This window comes from Musa acuminata, chromosome BXJ1-5 (assembly GCF_036884655.1).
Source record: "Musa acuminata AAA Group cultivar baxijiao chromosome BXJ1-5, Cavendish_Baxijiao_AAA, whole genome shotgun sequence".
Lineage (NCBI taxonomy): Eukaryota > Viridiplantae > Streptophyta > Magnoliopsida > Zingiberales > Musaceae > Musa > Musa acuminata.
Window position 1 is genome coordinate 11,842,945 of NC_088331.1, and position 11,462 is coordinate 11,854,406.

Below are 11,462 nucleotides of genomic sequence, written 5' to 3' on the forward strand. Positions count from 1 at the left end.
GAGTCAGTCATTACTTTCAAGTTCGACGGAAGGGAGGCCGATCGGTGGTTCTCCCTCGGGGAGAATTCCTGTCAGATGCTCCCGTGACATGGCCCTCCTTCTAGCGCTAAAATGTTAGTGAACAAATGTGCCATGGCTGATGAGTCAGCACGGCCCAGTCCACGGGTTAATGTTGAGAGTCTTCTATCGGCTGAGCTGGATGCCAAGGTCGACCGGGCCCTCACGACAAGGTGCAGATCAGCGTTCTTTGGTGTGCTGATCCAAGTGCTATGTATGTCGTGTTGTGTCTCTCCTTCTTCGGGGTGGTTGGCAGCTCATCTTTGTGAGATGGTCGTGTTTTCCGACAAAAATGGCCCTCGTCGGGATCACCCGACAAGACCCTTCCGACGAGAAAGTCAGTGGAGTGATCGATTGATTTTTCTCCCCCCTCCTCTTTTTCTTAGATCGGGTCAGGGGTATTTATACCTGCGTGCGGGAATTGGTCGGGCCCTGGTCCGGCATGGCCATTGACTCTAGGGGCGGAACAACCTCTCTGACGAGGTGGCATCTTCGAGGGTGCTTGAGCGACGTTAGACGTCACTGCCCTAATAGCAGATGGCATCGCCCCTAGCTCTTGGGGTGGTCAGGCCGCATAGTCACACCGTTAGAGCTTGATGTGACATGCATCCCGCGGTTCTGGAAGCGTATGGTACTGCGTTGGTCTACAACGTTGTCGGTGGTTGGCCAAAATACGCCCTATCATATATATATATGAGTTTAACCCATGATCTAATAGCTTAAGTTTTTGGATTAAATTGATATTCATATATGTTAACCTTGAACATTGACTCACTCATCATTAATGGTTCTAAGTAAACAAAAAAAAAAGATTGATAAATGAAAAAAAAAAATGAAGATGATTTTAAAATAAGAGAAAGAAAAATAAGAATGATTTAAATATATATTTGAATGTAGTCCATAAACTAATAACTTAAGTTTTTGAATTGAATTGATGTCTGACTATATATATATATATATATATATATATATATATATATAGAGAGAGAGAGAGAGAGAGAGAGAGAGAGAGAGAGTGAGAGAGAGAGACTAATTTGACTCACTCATGGATTTTGAACTGTTGTCGATATCCAGTCTAACTTTTCGTTCGGAGCAAACAATGCTGATTTAGTACCATGTTATAGCATCTGTTGTATTAACATGGCCATGAACGTTGGGAGAGAAATTTCAGCATGGTGATCACAGGAACATACTCCTTTTGTCTGTGATATTGTGCATATAATCCTCCCATGGAGCCACAACAATTCTCTTCTGATTCATCAAGGAGGTGGCAATCTTGGGCCTGTTACTGGAAGCTACTCGTCCAGTCCTTTTGAGGACCGTTGACGTTTTTGTCAGTAGGGTATAAATTGTATCTAGTTTCTGGTTTAATCAGATTTGTCAATGTAACTGTGCAACATGTTCTAGTTTTTTGTTATATTTTCATCATACTGCTACTCTTCAGGGATCTTTTACAGCTCACTTGGAGCCACTCGAGTGAACATTTTGAGTTTGGATGAGTTCAGTTTATGGTAATTAAGTTGCAGATTAACTTAGTCATTTAGCAATTAATTGTAAAGGATAAAAGAAGCTCAGAAGGTCTCATTGCTATCTTCAATAGTTGCTCTTCCTTCTCTCTGTTACATCAAAGCTGTTCTGGTGTTTCCTTCTGCAACGACACGAAGTCTGATGAATTGGAACGGTACTTCCTTCTTGAACTGTGGATACATTTATCTCCTTTTGATATTGGAACATATGACCAACTATTTGGCTGTCAACTCATCGTTCTATAGAAACTCTGTTAACAAAAGCTTCCTAATGTTTGTTCATGGTGACCCTAAAAGACATGGCTCATCATTTTCTTTCTTTTGCCGCCTTAAATGGGAAAAAGAAGCTGGTAAACATGTCACCACACTGGTGTGAAACTCTGTTCTTCGTAAATTGTTCTGAGCTGTTTTATGCTGTCTCTGAAGCATGGCCAGCTGCAGTATAGCTCTCTCTCTCTCTGGGTATATCTTGATAGAAAGAATAGAAGATAAAGAAGTAGATAAAAATAATTATTAAAGAAGTTTTATTGAAGTAACTTTAGTTTGAATATATTAACATTTTCTTCTCTTATTTATACATATTAGGAGAGAGGATTTTTCTCAACATAATAGAGGATTTCCCTCAACGAGAGATTTCCTCGTATGGTTGAGAAAATCATCTGCTATCATGCCCTACAAGGAATAAGTTAATAAGTTGCAGTAAAGAAAGAAGTTGCAGCAATGTTGCAACGATGTTATAGCGATATTGCAACAATGTTGCAGCGATGTTATAGCAAAGGAGGAAGCTACAGCAAAGGTACAGCATAAAGCTGCAATAGGTGCAACAGAGGAGAAAGCTGTAGCGATGTTACAATAGAGAAGAAAGCTATAGTAGAGGAGGAAAGGTGGGGTAGTGCTGGTGAGCGTAGCACTAGAGACACCACAGCGGAAGAGAACGGACGTTGGCATAGAGTGGTAGTGGAGAAAACAGTTGTCGCTCGCAAGGAGGAAAGATTTATCACACCGATGGCATGACGACAGAAAAGCAGTAGTAGAAAGTCTTTTCTTTTGCCGCCGGAAGTGGAGAAGCGACGGTGATAAATCGGCAGCGAGAAGAGAGTTTGCTCGTGAGATTTCATCTTTAAACCGGATGCAGAGAAGCAAGTTGAGACTAAGGGTTCCTGGAATAACATGCTTCATTCAACTACATACCACCGAAGCCTGACTTTAGACTGGTTATTCAGAGATGAAACAGAGTTAGATTCAACTCATTTTGGATGACGGTTATGATGCTTCTGCAATCTCAAATTCTTTGGAACATATGTTCGTTCACAGAGGATTTGATCCTGTACTAAAGCTCTGGCTTTTGTGCTTAGACAAGTTTAGTTGTTCTTGGACATTTTGTATGCCTATCACATGCGATCTCAATCCAGACCATGCAGCAGCTTGGCAACGATTCTTCTCGTTTATGTTTCTGCGGTTCTAATGCAGTGAAAAGCTTCTCATGGATCTGTTCCTTGTTGTATCTTCTTCCATGTATCAGTCTACGACATGGAAACAAGTAAAACGGATGCACTTGGTGTGGCAATCGGCAGCCTGTATCACATGCTACATAGAGGGAGAGGAGTCATGCCCTATCACTCATTTGTCCGTGTCTCTTGGGTGTTCTGCTTTCCTTGTACCAACTCTGGAGATTCATTCCTCATTTGATACAAAAACTGGGATGAAGATGTTCCTTTGTAAAGATAACCTTCTCATGCTTTTGCCTGTCTTCCATTAGAAGAGTTTCTGATGAGAAAATTAACCGAAGTAGTGTAGTGTATACAAATTAGAAGGCCGAGAACAGTGGCCCCCCTTATCTAATCACATATTATATCTTACTTGTATGTTGCACGATGTCTCCACCTACATGAGAATTGCAGGTGCTGTTGTTCCTCGGCGATAACTGCAAGAGAAATAATACTTTGTTGGTCAATCAGCTGACCTCCAAGTGTTCAAAGCAAACCAATCCCAGGATTTATTATCCACCCATGGAGGCATTACCACATACAATATGTGTGCACAAGGAGGATCATCAATCTGCAGGAGCTGAGGCAAATAATTTCTGTGGTGTGGTTCCATCAATTTCTTCGATTCACATAAAAGAAATATGGATTTAATGATTATTTTTAAATATTTTATTATATATTCAAAAAAATAAAAAAAATATAAATTTTATTATCCTAATCATAATAGGAGAATAATTAATGTGATAATATAGGATTCCAAAAAATAGTAAATAATTAAGAGTAAAAATTTTAAAATTTAATTTTGATACTAAAAAATATAGATTGATATTCTTTTATTATTTTATATTTGAGAGATTATTGTTCCTCAAATCTTGAAAAAAATTAATGAGGGTGAATGATAAATTAACATTAATAAACTTTCATATGATGTTGATGTTGTCACTAATGATCTTATAGAATAACCACGATTGACAGTTTTGATAATATCTCAAAGGGAAAAGAAATATATTATTTTTTATTATTATGTGATATATTTACGAGAATCATATTATCACATAGGAATAAAAAAGATTATCTATTATTTTCATAAGCCATAAAAAATAATAATTTTTAAAAATGATACCATACGATAAAACAAAGTTAAAATCAATAGACTAAATAGTATATAAGAACTTGTCCTATTATCCAATAAAAAGTCTATTATATTGAATGATATAAAAATCATATTTGTAGCCAAGGGCTTTACTCATAGAAAATACATTGATCATAATAAGATATTTTCTCTATTTTTTTAAGATAAACTCATTAAGAATTATCATGATATTAGTAGTTCATTATGATTTTGAGTTACATCATATAAATGTAAAAATAAGTTTTTTGAATGCAGATGTAGATTTATATGGTTTAACCTAAATGATTCATAAATAAAATAAAAGAAATATAAAATTTAGGATGTAAATTTAGGAAATATATTTATGATTTTTAACAAACTTCTAGATAATTGTATATAAAGTTTCTTAACACTATTATTTTCTTCAGATTAAAAAAAATACTATTAATCAATATTTTTATTTTAAGATAAATATGGACAAGTTAATTATATTGGTTTATATATATATAATATTTTGTTTGTCGATAATAATCTTAGTTTACCATATGAAATCAAAATATTTTTTACTAAGATATGTTATTGATATTGAGATATTCAGGGATAGATCTCAAGGATTATTAAGACGGTCTCAAAATCAATATATTGATCGAGTCTTAGAGATATTTATATACAACTTTGTTTAGTAAATGATATAAATAAAATTTTTAATTAAAATAAATATTTTTAAAATAATTTAAAAAATTAAATGAAGAAAAATATTTATTATGTATGGCACAATTGAAAGTTTATTATATGCTCAAACCTATATTAGACTAGATATCAATTTTATAGTTAAGAGTGCTTAGTATATATTAGAGTTACTCTAGTATATATTAGAGTTACTCAAGAATAAAATATTAAAAAGCTATAAAGAAATTATTAAAATATCTAGAAAGAACAAATAATTATATGCTCACATATATAAAAATAGATCAACTTGAAATAATAGTATTTTCATATGTTGATTTTTTAAATTACCTTGATAACAAAAAGTCTACTTTATGTTATATATTTATTAATTGAAAGGATAATTTATAGGAAAAAATATTAAGTAATATATTATTATATTATCAACAATGAAAGCTAATTTTATGGTATGCTTTGAGACCAATAATCAAACTTTGTGATTATAAAATGTTATCTTAGGACTTGATGTGGTTAGACTCAATTACTAAATTGTTAAAGATATGTTATGACATATTACAGTAGTTTTTTTCCATTAAGAATAATAGTACTCTAGAAATTATATGTATTATAGTATAAAATACTTAATAGTTAGAGAAATTTTTTTTAGAAATAATTAATGTCAATTAAGAAGTCGAGTTTTATTATATTGATTATTGATTTATTCATTTAGGACTTACAAATTATAGTGTTTGAAAAAATTGTTAGGATCAAGAGCACTAGGGGGAGGGGGGGTGAATTAGTGCAGCGGAAAACTTTCGACGATTTAAAACGACGTTCGTACGATAAAAACACTTTCCATAAAAAATCATTTCGGAAAGTTCTTCAACTTAAGATTAAGCGAAGTACAGTTGAAGAAAAGCAATGGAGGCAGTTTGCAGTTAAGATAGAGAGCAGAATGTAAATAGAAACCGGGATTTAGAGTGGTTCGGTCAATCTTGACCTACATCCACTTTTGGCTTCCTCCTCTGATGAGGTCACCGACGTCTACTAGAGGCCTTCCTTCAATAGGCGAAGGCCAACCATCATTTTATAGCTTTACTCATTTTGACAGATTTAAGAGACAACCCTTACAGATTTTTACTCCTCTCTTGAATGATCAAAACATAGATGAAAAGAGGGAAAAGAACTTTTGGCCTTTTACAACACTTTTGAGCTCTCAAATTCTCATAATAAGATCAAGATTTCGGTGCCCTTTCATATAGGAAAGGGTGGAGTTTATATAGGCCCCAATTGGTTCGAATTTGGAGCTAAAAAATGTCATCTCTCGGATTTTCGGAGTCTTGGCAGTACTACCGCCATAACTGGGCGGTACTACTACCTAGCATTACTCGAAGACCGAGCTCAAGCAGTACCATCGCCTGATAGGGGTGGTACCACCACTCAGCTTCGCTTGGAGACTGAGCTCAGGTGGTACCACCGCATGACAAGGGCGATACCACCGCTTGGCAGGGGCGGTACCACCGCCTGGCATTCTTGGGAGACTGAGCTCTTAGGCGCCACCGCCGGCCAGGAATTCTAGGTCCAAATGGGCTGATCCATTCGGCCCAATTTGGGTCTGTCAAGGACCTAATCGCCCCCGGATTAAGTTAATGAGATCACCTCCCATTCCTAACTTAATTTATATGCTAACTATGATATTTAAAACATTAATACCGCAACTTGCTTCGGTGCGTCAATCGCTTCTTCCGGCGAACTTCTGGTGAACATCCGACGAACCCTCGGCGATGCTCCAACGGACTTCCGGCAAACTCCTGGACTTGCGACGATCCACTTGGTGAGTTCCGACGAGCTTCTTTGGCAAGCTCCTGGACTTCTCGGATTTGTTCCCGTAGAACCTTTGACGATCGTCTAGACTTCCGTCGAACTCTCGAATCCCCAACGTGATCATGGTCTTGACTCCGACGCAACTCCTACTACATGTCTTACTTCCATCGTAGTTAATCCAGCACACTTATCTCATCATATGGATTAAATAACAAATGACAATTGACTTCATCATCAAAATCTGAGATTCAACAATCTCCCCCTTTTTTATAATGACAATCAATTGATAACGGAGTTAACCTTAATTCCCCCTATCTGTATGCCTATCAAGAGACATCATGATTCCTATTATGATGTTTTTCTAGATATCTTAACATAGTGCAAATATGACAATCATAGCAATTCTATCACCAATTTATCATATATTTTGATGCAAGCATTTGATATCTTAACATAATTTAAATATGGCACTCATAGCAATTCTATCATCAATTTACCATGTATTTCTCCCCCTTTGTCATTAACAAAAAGGAGAACTATTTAAGCAAACTTACAGCATAAGTGCGGTAATGATTCATGTCATTTTTTAACAATGAGTGATAGGATACCAATTATCCAAACATCTCAAGGAAAAGGAGATAGCTTTCATTACTTCTTCATTTTTATTTGTCATTATCTTTTTGCATGAAGGAGGAAAGCCATTTGTGAGCTTACTTGAATGAAGTTAAAATCGATAAGAGATTAAATCACGCTTTATTTTTGCAAGGATCAAGATATGTATGTGAATCAAATCCTTACAAGTGTTAAAAAAAATCTTCCTTTTTCAAGAAGGAATTCATAAGAAGGAATCATTTCATCAAATCCATTTCTCGAAAAAATATTTTTCATACGATAAGTCTATGAGAGATGCATTTGCTAATTGATTCCATATGTCAATGATATGAAACAAACTCGATATGACATATGCTTATGAAAGCTATATTAAGTATGGAAGAGAAATACTAAATCATGCTAGGATCAAGAAAATTCGAAAATGAAATTTAACACTTTCATGCATTCAGACATGGTTTTGCTATAGATTTTCAAACACAATCATGAAGATAAAACATGCTAATGATCATAGAAATTTTTATATCCAAAACATATAATTTTTAATATGTTATTAAGGCATGTAATAGTGTAAAATTCTCATTATAGCAATTAAGTGAATGAATTAAGAATGTCCGAAAAATGATTTTAATAAGTTCATGCATTCAGACACATTTTTGTCATATGTTTTTCAAATACACTCATGAAAATAACACATGCTTATCATCATAAAAATTTTTGTATCCAAAACATATTATTTCCAACATGTTATTAAGACATGTAATCGTGTAAACTTCTCATCATAGCATTAAGTGATTGATCATTGAATCAAGAAAGTTCGAAAAACGAATTTAATAAGTTCATGCATTCGGACAAATCAATATTCCTAATTCTCTTCTAATGAAATCAAATTGTTCTTCGTTTAAAGGCTTTATAAAAATATTAGCTAGTTGATGTTTAGTATCAATGAACTCTATAATTACATCATGATTAGTGACATAATCTCGTATAAAGTGATGTCTAATATCAATATGCTTTGAGTGTTGAATGAGATTCTTTGTTAAGCATATTGCACTTGTGTTATCACATTTAATGAGAATATTTTTAAGATGAACTTTATAATCTTCTAAGGCGTTTTTCATCTGCACAACTTGTGCACAACATGCACTAGCTGCAATATACTCAGCTTCGGTTGTTGATAGTGCAACCGAATTTTGTTTCTTAGATGACTAGGAAACAAGGGCATGTCCTAAAAATTGACATGTTCTTGATGTGTTTTTTCTATCTAGCCTACACCTAGCAAAATCCGTATTAGTATAAGTAATTAGCTCAAAATTCTCGGATTTTGGATATCATAATCCTAGATTTGTGGTACCTTTAAGATATATAAGTATTCTTTTAACAGCCTTGAGATGAGATATCTTAGGATTCGATTGAAACCTAGTACAAAGTCTTACACTGAACATGATATCTGATCTAGTTGCAGTGAGGTAAAGTAAACTTCCTATCATACCCCTATAAGTTTTTGGATCGAAGCTTTCTCCACTTTCATCAACTTCTAACTTAGTGGAGGTGCTCATAGGAGTGTTGATAGCTTTTGAGCTATCCATATTAAATCTTTTTAGCAAATCTAAAGCATATTTATTTTGACTAATAAAGATGTCATTGCTTAGTTGCTTAATTTGTAAACCTAAGAAGAAGGTTAATTCTCCCATCAAACTCATTTCAAATTCGAGATTCATGGTTTTAGCAAAGGATTCACAAAGAGATTCATTCATAGAATCGAAGATAATATCATCAACATAAATCTGAACAATGAGAAAATTATTTTCAAAATTCTTGATAAACAATGTAGTATCGACCTTGCCTTTTGTGAAATTATTTTTAATAAGAAAAGAACTAAATCTCTTATACCAAGCCCTTGGGGCTTGTTTTAAACCATAGAGAGTTTTAGTTAATTTAAACATATGATTAGGGAGGCTATTATTTTCAAATCCGGGAGGTTGTTCAACATAAACTTCTTTGGAAATAAAGCCATTAAGAAAAGTGCTTTTAACATCCATTTGAAACAACTTAAAATTGTTACTACTAGCATAGGCAAGGAGCATCCTTATGGCTTCTAATCGAGCCATAGGAGCGAAGGTTTCTTCATAATCGATACCTTCTTCTTGGTTGAAACATTTGGCCACTAATCTAGCCTTGTTTCTAACCATGATACAATATTCATCTTGCTTGTTTCTAAAGACCCATTTAGTACCAATAACTAAATGGTCATTTGGTCTAGGAATAAGCTTCCACACCTCATTTCTCTCAAATTGATTTAACTCATCTTGCATTGCGATAATCCATGAATCATCTTTCATGGCTTCGTTAATACATTTAGGTTCAATTTGGGAGAGAAAAGCGATGTTGACACAAAAATTTTAATAGAAGAACGTGTTTAAACCCCCTTAGATGTGTCTCCTAGGATTAGCTCCTTAGGATAAGCATCTACATACTTTCAATCCTTGGATAAGGAAGTTTTGGAAGTGGATACATCTAAGTTGCTAGTTGGAGAAGGGATTTCATTTAAATTCAAAGAATCAAAATTAACATCATCATCAAAATCATTTTTCTTAATTTCAAAAATCTCATTGAAAATAACATGAATGAATTCTTCTATAATTAAAATTCTTTTATTGAAGATACGAAAAGCTTTAGAAACCGAAGAATAACTAAGAAAAATTCCTTCATCGAATTTAGCATCAAATTTTCCTAAGGCATATTTTTTATTCAAGATAAAACGCTTACACCCAAAAACTTTAAAATATGAAACATTGGGTTTTTTATTGTTCCACAACTCATATGGAGTTTTGGTGAGTAAGGGTGTTACTAAAACTCTATTCAAAATATAGCATGCGGTGTTTACGGCTTCGGCCCAAAAATATTTGGGTAGGCTATGTTCATTCAACATGGTTTTCGCCATTTCTTATAAATTTTTATTTTTTATTTCTACTATTCCATTTTGTTGAGGATTTCTTGGAGTAGAGAAGTTGTGATTGTATCCATTAAATTCATAAAATTCTTGAAAATCATGGCTTTGAAATTCACCACCATGATCACTTCTAATTGATGAAATCATAGAACCCTTTTCATTTTGAACAAGTTTACAAAACTTGGTGAAATATCTAAAGCATTTATTTTTATATTTCAAGAAATAAGTCCATGTGTATCTACTATAGTCATCTACAATAACAAATGCGTATTTGCTACCTCCTAGGCTTGATGTAGAGATTGGTCCGAACAAGTCCATATGGATCAATTGCAATGGCCTAGAGGTGCTTATTTGATTCTTAGATTTAAAACTACCCTTAATTTATTTTCCTAATTGACAAGTATCACACACATTATCTTTGATGAACTTGATATGAGGAATTCCTCTTACAAGTTCTTTGGATGATATTTGAGTGATTAGTTTTATACTAGCATGACCTAATCTCCTATGCCAAAGCCAAGCATCCTCATTCAAAATCGAGAAATATATTTCATTACAAACATCATTGATGTCAATGGTATATACGTTATTTTATTTTAATGCAATTATAGATGTGTTTTTGTATGATTTTTCAATGATGCTAGTATTAGATTCGAAATTGATAATATATTCTTTATCACATAGTTGGCTAATGCTCAAAAGGTTATGTTTTAAACCATCAACTAACAAAATATCTTCAATAAAGAAGTTGGATTTGTTACATATGGTTCCTTTGCCAATGATTTTACCCTTGTTATTGTCTCCGAAGGTGACATAGCCTTCGTCTATGCTAGTGAGCTTAGAGAATTGAGATGGATCTCTGGTCATATGCCTTGAGCATCCACTATCGAGGTACCATCTCTTGCTCATAGCTTGTGATGGTATATGTTTCTACAAGAAAGGATGATTTTTAAGTACCCATTTACTTTTGGGTGCCTCAAAAACTAATCTAAATTATTTATCATGTTGCATAGAATTTATCATGGTTCCTTTAGGAACCCAAATCAGTTTGTTCGGACTAACTTTCTTGAATGGACAATGAAAAGTTCTATATCCATGTTTGCAACAAAAGTTGCATTTGCTTTGGTATCGAACATGTAAGATAGGGCTTTTAATGAAGGTGATTGGATTTTGGTGAGGACTTCTCACAAATCCTATTCCACTTCTTTTAGGAACGTGACTCTTATTTG